The sequence below is a fragment of the Leucopleurus acutus genome (assembly GCF_964270905.1).
Source record: "Leucopleurus acutus genome assembly, chromosome: 9".
Classification (NCBI taxonomy): Eukaryota; Metazoa; Chordata; class Mammalia; order Artiodactyla; family Delphinidae; genus Leucopleurus; species Leucopleurus acutus.
This window is the reverse complement of record NC_139144.1, coordinates 53,726,222-53,752,468: the sequence shown is the minus strand read 5'-3', so window position 1 is coordinate 53,752,468 and position 26,247 is coordinate 53,726,222.

Here is a 26,247-nt window from a genome sequence, read left to right as displayed (position 1 = left end):
TGCTCACTGCACTCACAGTACGTTGCACAAATTAGACACTTAAAAACCGTTTGGTTGCTTTCTTTTTTTACTTCTTCTTCAGCTCTTTTTTTTTTTAACTTATAATCTTTTTTTTTGAATTTTATTTATTTTTTTATACAGCAGGTTCTTATTAGTGATCTATTTTACACATATTAGTGTATACATGTCAATCTCAATTGCCCAATTCATCACAGCACCACCCCCTCACTCCCCGCCGCTTTCCCTCCTTGGTGTTCATACGTTTGTTCTCTACATCTGAGTCTCTATTTCTGCCCTGCAAACTAGTTCATCTGTTCCATTTTTCTAGATTCCATATATATGCGTTAATATACAATATTTGCTTTTCTCTTTCTGACTTACTTCACTCTGTACGACAGTCTCTAGGTCCATCCACGTCTCTACAAATGACCCAATTTTGTTCCTTTTTATGGCTGAGTAATATTCCATTGTATATATGTATCACATCTTCTTTATCCATTCGTCTGTCGATGGGCATTTAGGTTGTTTCCATGACCTGGCTATTGTAAATAATACTGCAATGAACATTGGGGTGCATGTGTCTTTTTGAATTATGGTTTTCTCAGGGTATATGCCCAGTAGTGGGATTGCTGGGTCATATGGTAGCTCTATTTTTAGTTTTTTAAGGAACCTCCATACTGTTCTCCATAGTGGCTGTATCAATTTACATTCATACCAACAGCACAAGGGGGTTCCCTTTTCTCCACAGCCTCTCCAGCATTTTTTGTTTGTAGATTTTCTGACAATGCCCATTCTGACCAGTGTGAGGTGATACCTCACTGTATTATTGATTTGCATTTCTCTAATAATTAGTGATGTTGAGCAGCTTTTCATGTGCCTCTTGGCCATCTGTATGTCTTCTTTGGAGAAATGTCTATTTAGGACTTCTGCCTATTTTTTGACTGTGTTGTTTGTTTTTTTAATATTGAGCTGCATGAGCTTTTTATATATTTTGGAGATTAATCCTTTGTTGACTCATTTGCAAATATTTTCTCCCATTCTGAGGGTTGTCTTTTCATCTTGTTTATAGTTTCCTTTGCTGTGCAAAAGCTTTTAAGTTTCATTAGGTCCCATTTGTTATTTTTGTTTTTATTTCCATTACTCTAGGAGGTGGGTCAAAAAAGATCTTGCTGTGATTTATGTCAAAGAGTGTTCTTCCTATGTTTTCCTCTAAGAGTTTTATGATGTTGGCTCTTATTGTTAGCTCTTATTGTTAGGGACTGTTCTAATTTCATTCTTTTACATGTAGCTGTCCAGTTTTCCCTGACCTTTGCATCCAATATGGTTTCTAGTACTATGCTGACCACATACATGCTGAACTCATCATCCTCCCCACGCCCATGCATATACCCAAAATCTGTTTCCAGACCTGTGTTCTCTATCCAGCCACTCAACCTAGAAACCTCAGCTTCAACCTTGATTCCTTTTTCTCCCCCACCTGCCACATCTGATGGGTCACCAAGGTTTGCCAATTTTACCTTCACCTTTACATTTCTTGAGCATATCTGCTCCAGCCCACATTTGCCATCATTACCCCCAATTCAAGTCTGGTTTACTGCAATCTCCTCAAAAATGGCTTCAATTCTCTCCTGCTTAAAGTCATTCAATGCCTTCCTGTGGCATGTAAACTCTAAAGTGTCCTCCAAAGCCCTCTGAGATCTCTTTGGCCTCCTCTCCAGACTCATTTCACACCTTAAAATGAGTCTCACAGTTTATAATTGTGTCACAGTTTATAATTCAACAAAGCCACACCACTTATGTACACACACTGAGCCACCATGCACAGAAACTCCCCTCCCTCCCCTTGTCCAGCTGCCCCCTCTTCCTGGAACATTTACCACCTCACTCACACCTTCTCTCCTTACCTGGCTAACTCTGAGGTTCTCTAAGACTCAGCTCAGGCAACGTTTTCCTGAACCTCCCTGTGCTCCACTTCCATTTGGGTTGGGTGTACCTCCTCTGTGATCCTAGAATGCCCTGTGCATGCATCTGTCACTGTGTCATCTCTGACACCCCTTGCCCTGATTTCCACCCCAATACCTAGTGCTGTCAAGTCTATCTCCAAAACACATCTCTGATCCATCCATGTCTTTCTCTCCCCACTGCTCATACCTAATTTAAGCGTCTCCCACTTTACTTTCTGTGGTAGCCTCCCTACTGATCTTGCCAGTTCCACTGGCCCCTCTTCTGCTAAGTAGCAGCCAGAAGGATCTTTTCAAAGTCATACATATAGGTCATGAAAGTCCTCTTTAGAAACTTTTTCACTGACTTTCCTACACTGACAATAATGTGGCCTCCCAAGGCCCTGCCCACCCCACCATCTCCAGCCTCAGCTCCAATTATTCTCACCTCCTCACCAAGCAGATAAATTCATTCTTTCCCCGGGGCCTTCAGTACAAGCTACTCCCTTTGCTCAGATCATTCATCCCTTGACTTTGTATGTCTTACTCCTAACATCTTTGAAGCTTCAGCTGAGATATCATTTTCTCAGAGAGGCTTTTCATGTCCCCAGTCTCACTTAGCTCCTTCTAATCTCACTCATAGTAGCAGCTGTTTTCATTCACAAAATTATATGTTTATTTACTTGTTTAATGTCTCTCTTTATCATACCCTAAGCTCTGTGAGGAGCATAATCAGATGTGGGTTTTGTTTTGTTTTGTTTCTAACCTCTGTATACCTGGCACCCATCACAGGGAATACATAATAAATGGATGAATTAATTAATTAATTGACCATATATTTTTAAATTATCTCTTCCCCCACTAGTTGGTTTTCCTTATGCACAGCATTCATATAGAGATGTTCCATAAATTTTACTGACTAAATGCCCAACAAATGCATTGACTAAGAACTGATTTATTGTGGCTTATGTTTACTCAAGAAATTCTAAGTTTTAAAAATAATATAATTTTTATCATTTCAGGTGACTTCATTCCATATTTCTGAAATTAGTCTAAAATAAGTTTTATTCATACTTTTAAGAGACATGAAGACACACATATTTCTGGGGAAGTCATTGAATATATTTTGGAAATCTCAAATTCCTAATTATTTTATATAAAGGATTTACTGAAGCATCTAATCTATGCATCTGCTTCTAAAGGGCTTTATTAATATTATTTTAGGTGACTAGCCACCTCTGATGTCCTAAAAGTCTTCTGCTGAAAAGTCTACTGTATTAAAGAAATTTTTCTCCTTGTGTCTCTTCTGAACTACTACTAGTGTCATAAGCTGACAAAATTGTTCATTGTACATTTTTCAACTTTATTACTATATTTTAAAATTGTTTATAACATCTTTTTGAAGCTCCAAGATGGCATACTTAAATCCAGATACTACATCTTGAGTAGATCTGGTGTTAAAATTTTAACATTGGGGGAAAAATTCTCCCTAGAGCTTTTTACTTTGAAAAAGAAAGGAAAATTATACACACTATATCAATAAGAAATTATTAAAGCAGTACACACAATTGAAACCTGAATATACAAACATAATAAAAGATCACCACGATGACTAAAGAATCTTCATCGAGTTAAGTGTCTTACAGCCGCTGGAATTAGAGTTCCCTCTGGATACACTAGTCTGGAGCTGCGGTTGCAATCTGCTTTCCAAAGGAGCATCCAATTAGTCCCTCTTCCTTTTACCCTCACATGTAGATTATTAGTTCCACAATTACTCTCCTTGGCCTCTATTTGGAGAAATGTCAACAGTTGCTTTAACTCTTGAATATTTCATTGCCTTTGAAAAATCCAATTCCACTCAAAAATCCCTTATTTTGTTTGTTTGTGGCGCACACATCTTTAAAAAACTTTTTTTCAATACAAATTGTTTCAAAGGCTCAAGAACAAAGAATTTTATGCTTTTTTTTCTTTTCCTTTAGACTCCTCTTTTCAACTGAAAATAGAAACATCTTGAATTGCAATAATATTTAAGATTTCAGAATAATTGCCTCCAGAGTAGAAAATTTCCATTTCTAATTTTCCCTAAATTTTCATCTTGAAAAACAAAATTGGTCTTGGTTAAGAAGGGTGATTCTAATCGGTAATATATTACAAATTTTCCAAAGCACTAAAATTGTCATTCTCAAATTATGAACTATTTGGTGTGGAGTTTTTTTCCAAGTAAAAAAAATCCGTCTATTTACTAACAGGGTTTATCCTACACACATAAAGCCAAAATTAATTTTCCATTGAGTTGACCAGGGACTGGATTTACTATAATACAATTGTCTTTTTGGTTCAGAATATAAGTATATCTATAATTATGTATGCACAAATGATAAAAATCTGTTTTGTTATCTTAAAAGATTTATATCTTTATTATATAAATTACTAAGAAAGACACTAGAACCCTAAGAGATAAATGGATAAAGAACATGGAACAAGCAATTCACAAATAATCCAGAATGGACCCAAAATTATTATGTGAAAAATATCTCTCCAGAGTGTTGGTTATAAAAGTGAGAAATGGGAAATGAGTTAAATAAAAAATTAAAATGTGAGAAATGGCTGACATACAATGGAATATTATAAAGCCATTTAAAATCAGTTTAGGATAAATTATTAATAATCTGGGAAAAGATTCTACCATGTGGAAAAAACAGAATGCAGTTATATGTAATTAAATACAATGCAATCATAACTTTCTCAAAAACACAAAAACTTGGGTTAATATTCTGCTTTAGAAAGAAAGGAAATTCTAATACATGTTACAACATGGATGAAAGTTAAAGACATTATGCTAATGAAATAAGCCAGTCAAAAATACAGTATGATTCTACTTTTATGAGGTATCTAGAGGAGTCAAATTCATAGACACAGAAAGTAAAATGGTGGTTCCCAGGGGCGGAGGGGTTGGGGGGAAATGGAGAGTTAGTGCTTAATAGGTGCAGCGCTGCAGTTGGGAAGATGAAAAAGTTCTGGGGATGGAAAATGGTGATGGCTGCAGAATAATATGAATGTACTTAATACCACAGAACTGTACACTTAAAAATGATTTAAATGGTAAATTGTATGTTATGTATATTTTCCCACACAAAAAGGAGAGTACTGAGTTTCCATATACCCTTTAACTAGATTCCACTGGTGTTAACATTCAACATAATCATAGCACAATTATCAAAACTAAGAAAAGAACATTGGTACAATACTATTAACCAAACTACAAACATTAGTAGTTCCACTAATGTTCCTTTTTTCTGTTCCAGAATTTAGAACATAGAACCTTTTTGTAACAACAGCAACAACAAAAACATGTAAATCCTTTATAAAATAATTTCCTATATGGTTTCTTTAAGCTATAACCCTTATTATTATATTTTAAATATCTTCAAATTTACCCAAAAAAAAAAGGTTTAGAAAGTTATCTGTTGTATAAAGCAAGTTCATCTTGTTTTATACAATAGAATTGTGGTTGATAACTGAATAAACGCAGCTGGCTTGGGGGATCATATTAGTTAAAATTAAGTTATAACTAGAACTAAAATTAAAAATAAAACTATTGGGCTTCCCTGGTGGCGCAGTGGTTGAGAGTCCACCTGCCGATGCAGGGGACGCAGGTTCGTGCCCCGGTCTGGGAAGATCGCACATGCTGCGGAGCGGCTAGGCCCGTGAGCCATGGCCGCTGAGCCTGCGCATCCAGAGCCTGTGCTCCACAACGGGAGAGGGCACAACAGTGAGAGGCCCGCGAACCCAAAAAAAAAAAACAAAACAAAAACTGTTAAACAATGTGGCTGTGTTTTTCTCTGTCATATAGCAGTCCATAGGTGGGTGGTCCACAGATGATATAGAAGCCCTGTGGTGTCAGGATGTCCAGCCTCTTCTACCTTGTTGTTCTGCATGCATGGCTTCCATTCCCAAGATCATGATCTAAGACAGCTGCAGAGCTCCAGCCATTACATACACATTCCAGGCAGCAAGAAGGAAGAAAGAAGGGCAGAAATGTTTTCCCTCTCCCATTAAAGACAATATTCAAAAGTTGAACTTCCACTTACATTGCATTGGCCAGGACTGAATCATGTGGCCACATCTAACCATAAGGGAGGCTGGGGATTATAGTATGTATTCCAGGATGGTATGGACCCTGTAAAAAACACTGGGAGTTCAATCACTAAGAAGGGTAGATGTGGAGAAGAATCTTGGAGGACAAGTCTCTGCAACATGAAGCATCATTCATTATGGACTTAAGAATAAACTAGAGTCTGGAGAAAACAGTGACAAAAAAATTTTCTCTGCCTTGATCACTGGCAGACATGTGTTTTCATTATAGAGGAGAAGTTATGGCAAAATATGCTACTGCCCCTAATCTGGTGGGTAGAGGTATCCTTGGAATCCATATGAACTGCTGAATTGGAGTCAATGAGTCTCTATCTTTAGACAACACACCAATCAATTCAAAAAATATTTGTGGAGCATCTACACTGTTATTGAGCACATACTTGGAGCTAAGCTAGGTACTCTGAGGAGTTTAAAAACTATATATAAAAAAATTCTTTTTTAAGTAAAACACATTCCTTACACTCTAGATTTAACATTTCTATTAAGGAATAAAGATTTTCAGATGAGGAATGACAACATAAAACAAAGGTAAACTGAACATTGGATTTTCCCCAACCCCTTCCAGTACCATACCATCACCTTCCAGATCAGGATGTGGTTTTTGTGACTATTTTCTAACAAGGTTTCCATCCAGTAGGTTGAGACCTATTAACAAGGTCAGATGCCCTACCTGATCAACCTTTCATAACTGTCATCCCCCTTTCAGCTTCGCAACAGGGAGAAAGTTCAGCATGCATCCCAACTCAGGATCTTTATTTCACAAACCTTCCTCCCACCAATCAACACTCAACTGGACCTCACCATCTTGGCCCTCCACACCAGCTAGTTCTTCCGGGGGAAAAATAGTCCCTCTTTACAAAAAGACTGGGGCAGGTCTGGTTTCAAGAAATCAGGTTTTCTAAAATAATTTGAGCTCCTCAAGAAAACAAAATACAAAAGGACCATTAAATGTGTTTTAACTATTAAAAGAAGTAGGCAGATGGTCATTCTCTTTATCTGTATGAAAAATTTCCTTTCCTGACATTGAGTCATGTTCACTTTTCCCAAGAGGGAATAAAATGTTCCTTGTAAAAGCACAACCTTTTCTTTTTCCAGTGTTCTGGACCCATGCCAGCATAACAGAAACAGCCAAATAAAGGGCTGTGATAAGCTCCTCAGGTGCCAGGGGAACGTTATCAGAGGAAATCATCTTCCTCCCTGTGACAAGATGTATGGATCCTCAGCATACTCACAAAAAAATTGGGGCCCCCAAGGAGTAGAAATTCATCAAATACTCAGTGGGGAATTGTGCACAAAACAGCAATGGAAACCAGTGGGAACACAATTTTATTAACTCCAAAAAGTTGTACCAATTGGGTTCTTAGGAATAGTTCCCAGACTGATATGACTGTAGACAAAGGACTTTTAGTGACAAATCTGATAAAATATGTGAGAAACACTGTCTTTCCTCACTTAAGATTCCAATATTAAATCCGGAGGAAAGTTTTAGTCTATAAAATATAGTCATTATATAATCTATTGTACCACAGCAGGGACACAAATTTAATGCACTTGGATGTACAAAAAATTTAGAAATGCAATCTCTTTTATTTTGTCTATAACTAAATAGGTCTTTGTCACCTGCTGGGTGACAGGAAAGAAAAATAAATGACCAATCTGGTTGAAGTTGTGCTTGGTTTCTCCAGGAAAGAAAGCTGAGTCCCAGGTTTTTCATTCCTACAGTCCTTTGCTTTCATTCAAGATGGCATCCAAGGATGGGGTAAAGGGCTGTGGCTTGAGTTACCAGGTGGAAGTGTCCTCAGGTGATTAGGTGTAGTGTATTTTGAGGCCTTTGGTCTCGGGAGCAACATCTATTGTCCAACAGTTTACTGCCTGCCTTGCTAGTATGTGTGGCTGAAGCCTGTGGCTACTGTGATATCAGGTCTGTTCTTTTGACTTAAGAACTACTCCCAGGAAAAGTCTGAAAGAGAAATTAAGGAAACACTCCCATTGACCATTGCAACAAAAAGAATAAAATACCTAGGAATAAACCTGCCTAAGGAGACAAAAGACCTGCATGCAGAAAAGTATAAGACACTGATGAAAGAAATTAAAGATGATACCAACAGATGGAGAGATATACCATGTTCTTGGATTGGAAGAATCAACATTGTGAAGATGACTGTACTACCTAAAGCAATCTACAGATTCAATGCAATCCCTATCAAACTACCAATGGCATTTTTCACAGAACTAGAACACAAAATTTCACAATTTGTATGGAAACACAAAAGACCCCGAATAGGCAAAGCAGTCTTGAGAAAGAAAAATGGAGTTGGAAGAATCAGGCTCCCTGACTTCAGACTATACTACAAAGCTACAGTAATAAAAACAGTATGGTACTGGCACAAAAACAGAAATATAGATAAAAAGAACAGGATAGAAAACCTAGAGATAAACCCATGTACATATGGTCACCTTATCTTTGACAAAGGAGGCAAGAATATAAAATGGAGAAAAGACAGCCTCTTCAACAAGTGGTGCTGGGAAAACTGGACAGCTACATGTAAAAGAATGAAATTAGAACACTTCCTAACACCATACACAAAAATAAACTCAAAATGGACTAAAGACCTAAATGTAAGGCCAGACACTATAAAACCCTTTGAGGAAAACATAGACAGAACACTCTATGACATAAATCACAGCAAGATCCTTTTTGACCCACCTCCTGGAGAAATGGAAATAAAAACAAAAATAAACAAATGGGACCTAATGAAACTTCAAAGCTTCTGCACAGCAAAGGAAACCATAAACAAGACGAAAAGACAATCCCCAGAATGGGAGAAAACATTTGCAAACGAAGCAACTGATAAAGGATCAATCTCCAAAATATACAAGCAGCTCATGCAGCTCAATATCAAAAAAACAACCCAATCCAAAAATGGGCAGAAGACCTAAATAGACATTTTCCGAAGAAGATATACAGATTGCCAACAAACACATGAAAGGATGCTCAACATCGCTAATCATTAGAGAAATGCAAATCAAAACTACATTGTAGTGGCTTCCCTGGTGGCGCAGTGGTTGAGAGTCCGCCTGCCGATGCAGGGGACACAGGTTCGTGCCCCGGTCCGGGAGGATCCCACATGTGGAGTGGCTGGGCCGCTGAACCTGCGCGCCCACAGCCTGCGCGTCTGGAGCCTGTGCTCCGCAATGGGAGAGGCCACAACAGTGAGAGGCCCGCATAATGCAAAAAAAAAAACTACATCGTAAAGCAATTATAATCCAATAACGATGTTTTAAAAAAAAAAAAAACAACTACAATGAGGTATCACCTCCCACTGGTTATAATGGCCATCAACAAAAAATCTACAAACAATAAGTGCTGGAGAGGGTGTGGAGAAAAGGGAACCCTCTTGCACTGTTGGTGGGAATGTAAATTGATACAGCCACTGTGGAGAACAGTATGGAGGTTCCTTAAAAAACTAAAAATAGAAATACCATGTGACCCAGCAATCCCACTACTAGGCATATACCCTGAGAAAACCATAATTCAAATAGTCATGTATCACAATGTTCATTACAGCACTGTTTACAAAAGCCAGGACATGGAAGCAACCTAAGTGTCCATCGACAGATGAATGGATAAAGAAGATGTGGCACATATATACGATGGAATATTACTCAGCCATAAAAAGAAACGAAATTGAGTTATTTGTAGTGAGGTGGATGGACCTAGAGTCTGTCATACAGAGTGAAGTAAGTTAGAGAGAGAAAAACAAATACTGTAAGTTAACACATATATATGGAATGTAAAAAAAATGGTTCTGAAGAACCTATGGGCAGGACAGGAATAAAGATGCAGACGTAGAGAATGGACTTGAGGACATGGGGAGGGGGAGAGGGAAGGGTAAGCTGGGACAAAGTGAGGGAGTAGCATTGACATATGTACACTACCAAATGTAAAACAGATAGCTAGTGGGAAGCAGCTGCATAGCACAGGGAGATCAGCTCAGTGCTTTGTGACAACCTAGAGGGGTGGGATAGGGAGGGTGGGAGGGACGCTAGAGGGAGGGGATATGGGGATATATGTATACATATAGCTGATTCATTTTGTTATACAGCAGAAACTAACACAACATTGTAAAGCAATTATACTCCAATAAAGATGTTAAAAAAAAGAACTGCTCCCAGGAACTCTTGGGCACTGTTGGTGAGAATGTATATTGGCATAGCCAATGAAAAGCAGTATGGAGATTCCTCAAAAAGTGAAAAAATAGAACTTCCATTGATCAATCTTTCTTCTGGGTATATATCCAAAGGAAATGAAAACAGGATCTCAGAAAGACATCTGCATTCCTACTTATTCACTATAGCCAAGGTATGTTAACAACCTATGTCTCCATCAATGGACAAATGAATAAAGATGTGGTATATATATACACAATGGAATACTATTCAGTCATGAGAAAGAAGGAAATCCTGTCATTTGCAACAACATAGATGGGCCTTGAGGGCATTTTGCTAAGTGAAATAAGTCTTCAGAGAAAGATAAATACTGTATGATCTCACTTATACATGGAATCTAAAAAAGTCAAACTCATAGAAGTAGAAAAGTGGTTGCCAAGGGTTGGGGTAGGGGGGAAACGGGCAGATGCTGGTCAAAGGGTACAAACTTCCAGTTATAAGATGAATATGCTCTGGGGATCTAATGAAGAGCATGGTGATTATAGTTAATAATACTGTATTATACACTTGAAAGTTGCTAAGAAAGTAGATCTTAAATGTTCTCCACAAAAAAGAAGTGGTAATCATGTGAGGTGATGGAGGTGTTAGCTAACACTATGGTGGTCATCATTTTGCAATATGTAAGTATATCAAATCAACAGGTCATACACCTTAAACTTAAACAATGTTATATGTCCATTATATCTCCATAAAGCTGGAAAAATATAAAAGAACTGTTCCCATCTTTCCAATAGAAGTTTCCATACTGTGACCTAGAAATAAATTAGATCTACTTTCTGGCTTGGGTTTCCTAAACCAGTTTCCTCTAAAGCAAAAATTTCAGCGTGGGAACTGTCTCATGCAAGGAAATATATATATTTGGACAATAACTCATTCATCTCTTGGCTCCATGTATCTCCTACCAGAAGGACTTATCCAGGAAAAAAAAGGATAGCTATTGAATTTTTCTATTCCAATCGAGTGAGTGATTCATTCATTGGAGGTCTAAGTGATGGTCATAAATAGAAATATAGAACACAAGTGCTGGAAGGAAATAATCTCTATTTTATAGGCCTTAGGAAACTGAGGCTAGGCTAACTGAAGTGACTTACTCAAAGCCACCTAGTTAGTTATTGGCAGAGATGGAATTTGAATCTGGGATCCCTGACTCTTAATTATTCCACAGGAGTTTAAAAGGTACCTCTTAAATTTACCTAAATTATTACTGATTTGCTACAAACTAAACCAGTCTGTATTTTCACTTGGCAATAATTAAAATGTTAGTGTGCATTTTGTTATTACATTTTTTAAGTAGCCAAATTGGGATATGAGTAGTCTTCATTAATATGAATTAATTAAAAGTCTTTAACTTTCATACAAATATCTATTTTAAAACTGGAACAATTCTGAATCAATGTGAAAGACAGAACACTGGAATTTTCTCCTAGGTATTATGTCTTTGGAATGCTTTATTTCAAGCAAGTGTTTTTAATAACACCAAACAAACTAGTTCTTTTACTTTTAAAAATTAGAAAAAGAAATGCCCAAAGAAAGAATTTGGATAGATTGGTAATTGACTATTCCAAATCATAATTACACTTTATGTTATGTTCCCATATAGGTCAAAGAACAGAATTATCTGACTCCAACTTTAGAATCCTCTCGAGAAACTCTCCCGCAGAGCTTGTCTCCCAGCCACGTCTACACATGTGCCTCTGTGGATAATACATTAATACCACTCACAATAGAAGGTATTGTTCTTTATAGCTAGTCAAATTAATTATTTGAGCACCCCAGGATGTACAACATGAAAGAACAGCTTTATAGATATTCAGGGCACTATATAATATGCCATGGTGAATTATTGACTCTAATGAGAACATCCTCAAAAGGCTGAACTCCCAGGGGTGCTGGCTGAAGAACTGGGAGGAGGGGCTCATACGTTAAATCAACAATTAGGAAGACAGAAGGAAGAGAGACAGATTGGGCAAGAGATTTCTGAAAATTGAACATTTGTCATCTGTGTATCTCCCTTGCTGATGATTCATTAAATGAAGATTAACTGCAGTAACTTATTGACCAAACTGCCAATAAATCCTGAGCTCTATTGCCTGCGATGCATGAAATGGACAAGTCTGGATATATTGTCAAGGGAGCTAAGTGTGATATGATTTAAAGAAATTCATGAACTGGTATTGTGTTAGTTATGTATGTTTCACATTTGTATACCATGCTGAGTATTGTGTCAGGTTGATAAGGGATGTAAAAAGAAGCAAATAACATTCTTAAAGGAGTTTATAGTTTATCTAGAGACATCAACTATGCATATATGATGTTACTCAAGAGAATTTAACCATATTTCTAAAAAGACCACTGTAGTCGTTGGTAACATGGAATTGTATCTTTTACCTCATCTCTGACTCTATCTCATGCTAATGTTTTAATTAGTCAACTTTCCTTAAAAACAGATTGTTTAAAAAAAAAAAGAAAAAACGGCTTCCCTGGTGGCACAGTGGTTAAGAATCCTCCTGCCAATGCACGGGACATGGGTTCGAGCCCTGGTCCCATAAGATCCTACAGGCCGTGGAGCAACTAAGCCTGTGCGCCACAACTACTGAGCCTGTGCTCTAGAGCACACGAGCCACAACTTTTGAGCCCACGTACCACAACTACTGAAGCCTGCGCACGTAGAGCCTGTGCTCCACAACAAGAGAAGGCACTGCAATGGGAAGCCCGTGCACCGCAACAAAGAGTAGCCCCCGCTCACCACAACTAGAGAAAGCCCGCGTGCAGCAACGAAGACCCAACGCAGCCAAAAATAAATATAAATAAAATAAATAAATTTATTTTTAAAAAGATTTTTTCAGTTCTTGTCATACGTTCAACCAAGAGGACAATGAGATGATATATGTTTTGTGAAACATGACTGAAATAAGGAAAAGTGTAATTATAGACTTCAGTGAAATTTTCAGAAGCACTCCTGGTCTTTTAGGATCAGTTATATATATTGCATTAAAGGCTTTTCTGACTGTGTAAGTCAAATGTGGAGGAGTGATGTTTTCAGACCACCTCTCAAAGAGATGCAATCAGTTAAGGTCCTGGTACATGAGCAGAAATCCACAACAATCAGCTCCTAATACTAATAAAGAAATACTAATACTAATAAAGAAATCAACCTATATATATTCTGCACTACTCAGAGATGTTTCAAAGATAACTAGCAATTTGAGGTCTTAGGGAAATAAGAAAGGAGGTGTTATGGAATCCTCCACTCTTTGGATTCTATGGCAGTGTCAGGAGGGTTGAGGATGAGTCTGCAGATGTTTGGGATTTGCTGGGTTCCCTCCACTATACTCTCCCTTCCATCTGCCCCATGCTCAGCTCAGACTACTCACATAAAGAATCCATTCCCACCAACATATCCTCAGACAAGGGCAGCACAGTGTCAAGGTCTGTCTTGCTCCTGGACCCTTCTATTTATTGCCAAGGCTTCTAGAACCTTATTTCTGCTCCCTTCAACCTACTTTCTAGTACCTTCATAACTGGGTCTTCTAGCCTAGGCTCTGGGTCCCTGTTGCAGTCTCAACCCACCTACCTATTCTGTAGCCTGAGATGTTATTGCAGGTGAAGTTCCAACACACACACACACACACACACACACACACACACAGTTCCCTCATTCTGAGATTCTATGAGAGAACAATGGTAAGTGTGGCAACCCTTGTTATCTCTCTATGGATTTTCTGAAAAGACTGATGTTTTGTATTGTTTTTTCATCCTAGGAAACACTGGCCTCAAAAGGCAAAAAGTCTCTGGCAAGAGAAATGTTCCTAGAAGGCCCTGAAAATACAATCTCCTTTCATGACAGTTAGCAAAATATCTTCTGTCACTTCTGGGGCTCTCATTTTCCCTCTGTGCAGTATTCATAGCATTCAGGTATATTAAGCATTTGCATCATTTATATGTGGCCCAGCCTCTGTTCTAATCCTATGTATTAGTACAGCTAACTGCAGCTCACTCGGTGCTGCTGTTTGCACAGTTGGACATGTTGGATAAAATGAGTTCACCCCTTCAAAGATGAGCTTAAAGCTGCCATCTAGTAGTGTCGTTCTTTTTTACACCTACAACCATTCCTCATTGTTCTCACAAGCACAGTGAGTTTTAATGAAGTCATATCTTTTACTGTAACGCCGCAGGTGCACGAACGCTGATAAACCTCCTTAACTCACTATCAGATCAGCATGTTTATCTTCAAGCTGCAGAATGTATTTAATTATAAGATATGAAAAGGTCCTTCAGACTTGTTCTCTGGGCCTGGAACTAATGACTCATCCATGAAGTGCTGTGTCTCCCCAAAGGTTATAATGACTAGTTGCTGATCATTTGAAGGACTCATTCATGGTAGCATCTGGACTGCAAGCTATAGAAATTTCTTTTAAAAGTAACGAAAGAAATAGCTTCTAAAGACCCAGGAAATTTTACCAAACATATATTTAACACAAACACTCACAAACAGACCTACACACAAACACACACTGCTGTGAATATATATGAATATATACAGACACATGAATGCTATAAGGAATTCACTCTCAAAAATCTTAAAATGGGAATACCTCTCAGAAGTTATTAACATCTTAGTGTAAATTAAACGTAATCACATTGCTTTCCTTAAGACTAGGTTTCTGAGGGAATGGGAGTTTGACCTGGAAATTGGAAGGGAGATGCTTGAGGAAGCTATGGTTGTTAAAAAGAGGGGAGAAAAGGGTTTTGGAGAGCAGAACTCTCCCCAGTAAGACAGGGATGAAAAGGTTCCTTCGGAAGGAGAACACCATGCATTCAATATTGTGAAAATGACTATACTACCCAAAGCAATCTACAGATTCAGTGTAATCTCTATCAAATTACCAATGGAATTTTTCACAGAACTAGAATAAAAAGTCTTAAAAGTTGTGTGTAGACACAAAAGACCCTGAATAGCCAAAGCAATCTTTTTTTGTGTGTGTGGTACGTGGGCCTCTCGCTGTTGTGGCCTCTCCCATTGTGGAGCACAGGCTCCGGACGCGCAGGCTCAGCAGCCATGGCTCACAGGCTCAGCCACTCTGCGGCATGTGGGAACTTCCCGGACCGGGGCACGAACCCGTGTCCCCTGCATCGGCAGGTGGACTCTCAATCACTGCGCCACCAGGGAAGCCCCGCCAAAGCAATCTTGAGAAAGAAAAAGGGAGCTGGAGGAATCAGGTTCCCTGACTTCAGACTATACTACAAAGCTACAGTAATCAAAACAATATGGTACTGGCACAAAAACAGAAATATAGATCAACGGAACAGGATAGAAAGCCCAGAGATAAACCCACACACCTATGGTCAACTAATCTATGACAAAGGTGGCAAGAATATACAATGGAGAAAAGACAGTCTCCTCAGTAAATGGTGATGGGGAAACTGGACAGCTACATGTAAAAGAATGAAATTAGAAAACTCCTTAACACCATACACAAAAATAAATTCAAAATGGATTAAAGACCTAAATGTAAGACCGGACACTATGAAACTCTTAGAGGAAAACAAAGGAATAACACTCTTTGACATATATCACAGCAAGATGTTTTTTGATCCACCTCCTAGAGTAATGAAAATAAAAACAAAAATTAAAAAATGGGACCTAATGAAAACTTCAAAGCTTTTGCACAGCAAAGGAAACCATAAACAAGACAAAAAGACAACCCTCAGAGTGGGAGAAAATATTTGCAAATGAAGCAACAGACAAGGGATTAATCTCCAAAATATACAAACAGCTCATGCAGCTCAATACCAAAAAAATAAACAACCCAATCAAAAAATGGGCAGAAGACCTAAACAGACATTTCTCCAAAGAAGACATACAGAGGACCAAGAAGCACAGGAAAAGCTGCTCAACATCACTAATCATTAGAGAAATGCAAATCAAAACTACAATGAGGTATCACCTCACACCTGTCAGAATGGCCATCATCAAAACATCTAAAAACAATATATGCTGGAGAGGATGTGGAGAAAAGGGAACCCTCTTGCACTGTTGGTGGGAATGTAAATTGACACAGCCACTATGGAGAACAGTATGGAGGTTCCTTAAAAAACTAAAAATAGAAATACCATATGACCCAGTAATCCCACTACTGGGCATATACCCTGAGACAACCATAATTCAAAAAGAGTAATGTACCACAGTGTTCATTGCAGCACTATTTACAATAGCCAGGTCATGGAAACAACCTAAATGTCCACCGACAGATGAATGGATAAAGAAGATGTGGTACATGTATACAATGGAATATTACTCAGCCATAAAAAGGAACGAAATTGGATCATTTGTATAGATGTGGATGGACCTAGAGACTGTCATACAGAGTGAAGTAAGTCAGAAAGAGAAAAAAAAATACTGTATATTAACACATATGTGGAATCTACAAAAATGGTACAGATGAACCTGTTTGCAAGGCAGAAATAGAGACACAGACATAGAGAACAAACGTATGCACACCGAGGCGGGGGAAGCGGGGGAGTGGGATGAACTGGGAGATTGGGATTGACATATATACACTAATATGCACAAAACAGATAACTAATGAGAACCTGCTGTATGGCACAGGGAACTCTACTCAGGGCTCTGTGGTGACCTAAATGGGAAGGAAATCCAAAAGAGACGGGATATATGTATGCATATAGCTGATTCACTTTGCCGTACAGCAGAAATTAACACAACATTGTAAAGCAACTATACTCCAATTAAAAAAAAAACCTTGATCACAATTTTGGAAATATAAAAACAAAAGGTCCATCTGCCAAGAAGTTTCTTTTTACATATCTGTGCTTAATGCATGTGGAACTGTCATATATGGAGTTATTCCCAACTCCACCATTGATAATTCTCACAGTGCAATTTTTTAGAATATTCCATCCTTTTTTGATCTGAAATGCCATTATCATCATATATTAAAATTCCTTATTCACATTTCTGTGTTTATATCTATTCTAATACTATACTTGTACAATATTTTCACTAAAAACAGTGTCACAAATTTTAGAGTATCTTAAGATATTAAAATTTCCTATATATCATTATGAGATTTAGATACATATTTCTATGTGTGTACAATAATTTGATAAAATTTTGTAATCTGTTCCATAAGCATCATGCTCATTTTTATTAGAGATATGCCTATGATACATACACACACACACACATACATACACACACACACCACACACATACATACATAAACACATATGGAGAGAGAGAAACTGATTGAGTTGAGAGACTCAGTCAAATTGAGATTGAGAGAGAAAAAGAGTTGCTATGGAAAATGGAAACCTTTCAAAATTATGTTTTCTAACTTTGTTGTTACAGATAGAAACACACAGATGTTTGTATTGATTGTGTATCTACCAAAGTTGTTAAATTCTCTAATTGTAAAGATTTTAGATCAAGAAAAAAGAGAGAGAAGGCTGCAGGATCCTAAGAGAAGAGAAAAAGGCAAACTAAGAATGTACAAGGCCTGAGAGAGTAGCATGGACATATATACACTACCAAATGTCAAACAGATAGCTAGTGAGAAGCAGCCACATAGCACAGGGAGATCAGCTTGGTGCTTTGTGACCACCTAGAGGGGTGGGATGGTGGGGGGTGGGAGGGAGACGCAAGAGGGAGGAGATATGGGGATATATGTATATGTATAGCTGACTCACTTTGTTATACAGCAGAAACTAACACACCATTGTAAAGCAATTATACTCTGATAAAGATAAATAAATAAATAAATAAACAATTTTTTTTTTAAATTGTACAAGGAAGACCCAACAAGCATGGGCATCCTTGCCCATAGGGCAAAGATGGGGAGGGCAGAAGGGAGACAAGATTCAGTCCCAAAGACAAACAGGCTTGGTAGAAAATGCATGAATTGAGAGGTAGATAAGTCATTTAACCTCTAAGCATCTTTTCATTTGCCTATCTCACCTCACACCTATTAGTGTAACATAAGATCATGCCTTTATGAACAGCTTAGTGGAGAGTGTTTTAAAACTATAAAGCAAAACAAAAGTATATATATATATAAAGCCCTAAGGACCTCCCTGGTGGCGTAGTGGATAAGAATCCGCCTGCCAATGCAGGGGACACGGGTTCGATCCCTGGTCTGGGAAGATCCCACATGCTGCAAAGCAGCTAAGCCCACGTGCCACAACTACCGAAGCCCGCACGCCTAAAGCCTGTGCTCTGCAACAAGAGAAGCCACCACAATGAGAAGCCTGTGCACCACAACGAAGACCCAACGTCTTGGAGCTCAGTAAGGAGGGAGGTGGGTAAATAACCACAATACAAGATGCAAAATACACACTTAGCATAAAGTGCTATGGGGATAAGGAAAAAGAGGAACCATCTCTGCCTGGGGAAAATCAAAGCTTTTCAGAGTAGGAGGTGGTTGAGCTGGGTCCTGCTTTACAAGGAGTTCACCCGCAGGGACAATGCAAAGTCAGAGGGAGCAGCAAGGGTAGAGGTAGCCAGCCCCAGGCAGCGAGTCTGTGCTGCTCAGTGCTGCTTGGCTTAAGGAATAAAAAGCACAGGAATGCCACATCTCATAACTAACTCCCCTGGCCTGATTCCATGCTCACCAAGCCGCCCTCTGATGATAATTTGGCTTCCCACTTAGATCTGCCTGTAGGGAAAGCACATGCTGGTCAGGGAGCTGGAGTATCCAGTCCACTAGATGATTATATTTCTCATTGTAAATTAATAAGTCAGCATAAAGACTGATGCATTTTTCAAAGTACAGGAATGAAACTATCACTTATAAGGCAAACGCAAAGGGAATTAGGTGAAAATTCACCAGGAAATCAGCCTTCAGGCTGCCAGGGTGGACAATGACAGAACGGCTGTGCAAACACCACAGGTAACTTCCGGAAATGGGCTCCTGACAAAGTGTATTACACAGCACGTTTTCTCCCCCACATGAAGTGTTCCCTTTCACATTTTTCTCCATTGTTATAATCCCCTCAAACAGCCCAGCCAAAAGTAAGCATCAAATGTCAGTCAACCCAGACTCCTGGAAACCCAGGCCTGCAGGGTAGGTTGTGCCTTCTTTACCAAATCCTTTACCTTTCCTGTTTTGGGCTGAACTGTGTCCCTCCAAAATTTATAGGTTGAAACCATAACCCCCAGCACCTCAGAATGTGGCTGTATTTGGAAATACAGCCTTTAGATTGGTAATTAAAGCTAAATGAGGTCATTAGGGTGGGCCCTAATCCAATATGACTGGTCTCCTTTTAAGAAGAGGATGTTGGAAAACAGACATACTCAGAAGGAAGACCATGTGAAGACAGAGGGAGAAGACGGCCATCTGCAAGCCAAGGAGAGAGGCCTCAGAAGGAAATCAACCCCGCCTACACCTTAATCTCAGGCTTCTTACCTCCAGGAATGTGAGAAAATAAATTTCTGTTGCTTAAGCCACTCAGTTTGTGGACCTTTGCTCTGGCAGCCCTAGCAAATCAATATACTTCCTTTCAGATTCTTCCCCCAACCACTCCAACAGAGGATGCCTATCTGGGACATTCAAAACCCAAAAGGTTGTCTACTGCCATTAGCAGGAATGCATTTTCGTCCCTCATGCTTACTGTCAGTTACTCAAGTGGATGACTTTGGAGCCTCAACCATGATAAACATTGTCTAGTCTCACTAAAGTAACCAAAGACATAATTTCTAAGGCATGAGGTCCTGAAAGTGTAACAAACTGCACAAAGTCCTTGACACAGATAAGATGAACAATTTATACACTGAAAGTACAAAAATGTATGATTGTGCTTATTTTGTGGTGATATTTTTACAATTTCTATTTTTAAAAATTAATACCTTGCTGGACAGGTGATCCACAGAGGATCAGACCACCATCCAGCTAGTTCCTGAAGATCTTTACCCTGTAACAATCAGAACTTACTTGAGAAACTCCTAAATCTCTCTTTTTAATGATTCATTTCTGAATGGGTAGAGTGTCTCAGTTTCAGACTTACAGTTTTGACATCTGCTCCCTTGCAAGGCTATCTCAAGGAAAATTAGCTTGAGAAATTGGAACGCTTTCAGTTTGCAACTGGAACTGGGGTCAAGTATGTTTCATTCTTCCCCTTGTTCACTTGTTTTTACAATTTCTTTTTTGTGAGAAGCAAAACTAACATTTTTTTCCTTATAAAAATCATCTTTAGATGGGTATTTGTGTGGTTCATTAATATTGATGGTTCTTTAATGTGTCCCTTTTAATTTCCACTGAAATATACCACATTTGCAGGGTAAAATAGTCAATTCCTGACACTCAATACCGGCTCCAATTCAATCAGTCTTCCATTGAAAATGGTCTTGTTACATTAACTGATAAGTCATGTGGATTGCATATACCCTTGAAATGATATGATGAAAATGGCACTTCACCTCTGTGGTTTTCTTCCCAAAAACACATGATCCCAGTCAAATCATGAGAAAAGCATGAGACAGATCTCATGTTCCCAGCTGAGGGGAATTTGATTAAATACCTGACCAATACTCCTCAAAACTGTCAAGGTCATCAAAAGCCAGGAAAGTTTGGGAACTATCACAACCCAGAGGAGCCTTAGGAGACAAGATGACTAATGTAATATGGACGAGATCTTGGAACAACAACAAAAAAAAGGACATTAGATAAAAACAAAGGAAATCTGAATAAAGTATGGACTTTACTTAATAATAATTCTTCAATATTCATTTATTAGTTGTAACAAATGTACTATAGTAGTGTAAGTAATGTAAGATGTTACTAATAGGGGAAACTAATGTGGGGCCTATGGGAACTCTCTGTACTATCTTTACAATTTTTCTGTAAATCCAAAATTGTTCCAAAATAAAAAGTTTATTTTAAAAACATGCTCCAGTTTAACTCATCCCAAAGGCCATCACTGTCTGTAACCAGGCTCTAATACACAGCCAATCTTCACCAAAATTCTAATATGTGGCTTCCCTCCCCTCTGATTTCCTCTCCCAGGGCATCTTTTGTACATATTTCATGTAAGCACTTTATCTTTCAGTAACAAGAGCTTCTTTTAACTTTCAACAGTCGTTTGAGGGCTTCTGCTCCCTCTTCTCTTTAAAACAAATACTTTGGTGGAGGCTTAATACCATCATCCCATCCCTTGGATGGACCAAGCACATGACTCTTGTCTTCATGTTTTCTGCACCGGGATATCTACAACCTCAATTCCTGGGGCAGCTTTCTCACAGCATAAACCCCAAGTTTTCATTAAATAAAGCCTTCTGGGATCAAAGCTCAGCTGCTAGAAGTGGTAGAAAGATGCCAAGATGCCCGGCACTAAATCAGTATGAGGGAAATCGATACCAGGGAGAGCTGGGGTATACGATTTTCAGCCCTTAGCATTAAAAGTCCTCCAACACTAAAGACATCCAGATGCACGCCACCTGGGACCCAAAGTCCCTAAAGAGAGTGTTCTTTTACTGTTGAATCATTTGTGGTTCGGGTTATTTTTGTTGTTGTTGCTTTTTTGTTTGGTTTTTAACTAATCTGAAAGCACTGTTTATTTGAAGAAAATGCCTATTGGCCTTGATATTCAACTCACACTCAAGTTGGCTTATATTCAGAGCCAAGCAGACCCTGATCTTCATTAACTATTCAATAAGAAGAATACAATTAGCCTGGAGCTGGTTTTCAGACCCAAGCACAAAGAAAGGCCCACATAAATCTGAGCAGGGATAATTCCACTCTCCCTATAACTGATGTGATGAAGAGGCAAGTAGCAGGCACCAAATAGAGAGACCGCCATTCTCCTCAACACTAGGCTTAAAGGGCGCCTTTGCCCCTGCTCAGAAAGCAGGGCAAGATGGCCCCACCTAGCAAATGTTTACCTAAGGGGATCCTTTTTACTTTGCAAATCATTGATTCAGAAAATATATGGGTGCTAAGAGGAAGAAAGCCTACGTATGCTCAGCACAAAAGTAAGCTGATGTCAGGGAAGAACTGAGCTGCTAGTCCTTCAGGAAGAAAGAAAACTTAATCCTCCAGTGGGCCAGGTGGAATCCAGGAAACCCTCTAAGAAGGAGAAGAGGGTCTGATGACAGAATTGTTATGGGTCACATATGTATATATATTCCATTGACCTTTATGGAAATAGGATGTTTCAATTTATATCAAATAATCATTGCTACCAATCAAATTAATAAATACATAACTGTATCATATAATTAGATGAGTACACAATAATTTTATTCCCTGAATAATAGCTGCCATCTTTTGAGTGATAACTATGTGCCAGGCACTGTGATAAGGACTTCCACTCAGTAGCTCAGTCAATCCTCACAAGAACCCCAGGAAGTAGGATTCACTATTATTATCTCCTTTTTATGGCTGAAGATACCAGGGCTCAGAGAAAGTATCAATAAATAGTTCTTCTGAGGTCTCACCAGTTGGTTAGTGGGAGAGACGGGAATGGAGTATGCTTAGTGGGGGCTTGAAGCCTTGGCCTGGTCCCACCTCCCACCACATCTCCACCTCTCTAGGATGGGTCCTCAGTCCCCCCTCTTCCCTGGCCACTGGCACCCCAGCCAACTTAGGTTTCCCCTCCTAATACCTGCCCCACCACAGCTGCCACCTGGGGCAGCTACCATTCATGTTGAGGGAGGAGGTCAGACCTGCACTCCTCTGCTTCCACAGAGGAATGAGAAGGTATGAGAAGGATCAGTATCTAGTGCAAGCTCACTGGCCTCTAACTCTGGATAAGGCACGGTGGTGGCCATCCCCAATCCAGGCTGACAGCCCCATAGAGCATTCTGCAGGTGACTCAGAACGTGAGACTCTGCCATCCAGAGTTAAAGAAATTCCAGTCATTCTTCTAAATTCTGAATGTTCAAGTGTTTGGATTATAGCCTAATCCTAAAGAGGAAACAACTTGAATTGAATATCACCTCTTAAATGAAAGATGCTACAAACTTTTGCAAATTAGCTTTGAGTGGCATATTCCAGGTGCTTTTTCAGCTATTGAAGTGGTCACAAAGAAAAGAGGTATTTAAGTCTTAAATGGAATTTCTAATGAGAACTTTATATTATCAGTTTTCCTTCCCACCATAGCAATTCATTTGCAAGTGTGTTTAATGATTTATGTCCATCTTCCTCATGTGAAGAATACTCTAGATTGATGTTTCTCAAACAATTAAAGTGCAAATAAATCACCTGGAGATTTTGTTGAAATGTAGATTCTGATTCAGTGGGCTTGGAGTAGAACATAAGAATCTGCATTTCTAACAAGCTTCCAGGTGACAGTGATGCTGCTGGTTGATTATAGATCCTTGCATCAAAATATGACCCTCGGACCAGTAGCAATACCTAGACGTTTAACAGAAATTCAGAATTTCTGGATATATCCCATACCTACAAAAAAGAATCTTCATTTTAACAAGATCTCTGGGAGATTCGTAAGCACATTAAAGTGTGAAAAGCATTATCCTTGACCTTCTGGATCATATCTTCCTCTCTCTATTTCTTCTGCTTTCCAAAGCCACAAGATCAGAAAGAGTCATTGGGACTACTGATAACTGTTCCAAGTTTATAATATGGTAGGTCTTAGGAAGGACACATTGAGCTTTGTTTTATTCTCTATCCTGACTCTCCCAAGTATATTCCAGAATTTCTGCTTATGGTCTGAGAATCATTTGTAGCTTTGGTTTAAATATTGGTTTAAAATGTTGGTAGGACCATTATATACAGGCTGCTAAATCTGGAGAAGGGGGCATCTTTAGGGTGTCATGGAGTGCACTTGAGTGGGACCAAAACTCTTCTGACCCATTAGGCTTTGTGAGTAGCTGCAAATTATTCATAGCCTTAGATAATAAGAACCACAGAGGAGCTCTAAAATTAATGCAATTCACTATTAAATATTCATACTACTTTCTCTCAGAAGTGTAGTAGAATGGTTAGGCACACCAAAAGGCTCAGAGACAGTCTGGATTCAAATTCTACATATGCCTCCTATGAGTTGTGACACCTTGGGCAAATTACTTAACCTCTCTGTGCCTTAGTTACCTCATTTAAAACAGGTATGATAACAGTACCTATGTAAAATTTTAGAAGGATTAAATAAAGTAATAAAGCCCTTGGAATCATGCCTTGTGCATAGTAAGCTTTGCAAAGACATCTAAATGCAAACTTGAAAATGTGGCTAATTTTTAACATTTCTTTGTAGGGCCTCCACATTTCTATAATTTAGCTTAATTGAATCTGTTGTGCTATGACTAGGTATAAACTTTCCCCTCCATTAGAGAGAAGAGGAACACACCCATGGTTCTGTTTACAACAATTAACACATTAAGCATTGAGAAGCATGATGAAAGTGGGGTCAGCAGCCATGGTCCCCAAAGGGCATGAAGGTAAGGCCTTGAGGCTATCTCTGTATTTCATAGTCAGACACCAGCTAGGGGAAGAAAATTCAAAATATGCCTCCAGACTCCCAAACACACAAAAAGTCTCACCAGTGTAAAACCAATTTGTTTTACTTTAATAGTCACAGATTGTTGTTTTCTGAATGGTTAAGCATTTATCAAAAGCTGTCAAGGTACTGCGCAAAATGAAGTTTAAAACTGGATGATTAGCAATTAAATCTCACTCAGTAAATTGGCTAGTCTCAATACAATAAAGTGCAATATGAAAACACTGCTTTTCTGCTTAAATAAAAACCTAAGGGGAAAACCCACATGACAGAGGATTTCAGCACCCCTTCTCTGCCCATGATATTGAAGACAGGATCAAATATATTGCAATACGTCTGCTGCACTCACAGGCTTTTCAGATTCCTGCCCTATGAAGCCAGTTTCCCTTGTGTTCCATCAAGTATTTCTTTGTTTTGCCTAGATGATGCTTGTACACTCCTCAAGGTGTACTCCTGGGCAGTATGTGCATTTGAGATTTTTCCCTTCTGTCCCTGACTTGGCTGTCTCTGGACCAAAACTGATTTGCAGGCAAGAGAAACTGCTGAAAATTTCATGACATTTAGACTTTAAAAGCACATGGTAGTGGCTAAACTAGGTTTCCTTACCTAGGATTAAAACCTATTAACGTGAGAGACCTTCAAGATGGTGGGCGAGTAAGACGTAGAGATCACCTTCCTCCCCATAAATACATCAGAAATACATCTACATGTGGAACAACTCCTACAAAACACCTATTGAACGCTGGCAGAAGACCTCAGACTTCCTAAAAGGCAAGAAATTCCCCACATACGTGGGTAGGGCAAAAAAAAGGAAAAACACAAAAGAATAGGGACGGGACCTGCACCTCTGGGAGGGAGCTGTGAAGGAGGAAAAGCTTCCACACACTAGGAAGCCCCTTCACTGGTGGAGACGGGGGGTGGGGGGTGGGGGGGGGAGCTTCGGAGCCACGGAGGAGAGCGCAGCAACAGGGGTGTGGAGGGCAAAGCGGAGAGATTCCCGCACAGAGGATCGGTGCCAACCAGCACTCACCAACCTGAGAGGCTTGTCTGCTCAGCCGCCGGGATGGGTTGGGGCTGGGAGCTGAGGCTCGCTTCCGAGGTCGGATCCCAGGGAGAGAACTGGGGTTGGCTGCGTAAACACAGCCTGAAGGAGTTAGTGCACCACAGCTAGCCAGGAGAGAGTCCGGGAAAAACTCTGGAGCTGCCTAAGAGGCAAGAGACCGTTGTTTCGTGGTGCGCGAGGAGAGGGTATTCAGAGCACCACTTAAACGAGCTCCAGAGATGGGTGCGAGCTGCGGCTATCAGCGTAGACACCAGAGACGGGCATGAAACGCTAAGGCTGCTGCTGCAGCCACCAAGAAGCCTGTGTGCAAGTACAGGTCACTATCCACACCTCCCCTCCCGGGAGCCTGTTCAGCCCACCGCTGCCTGGGTTCCGTGATCCAGGGACAACTTC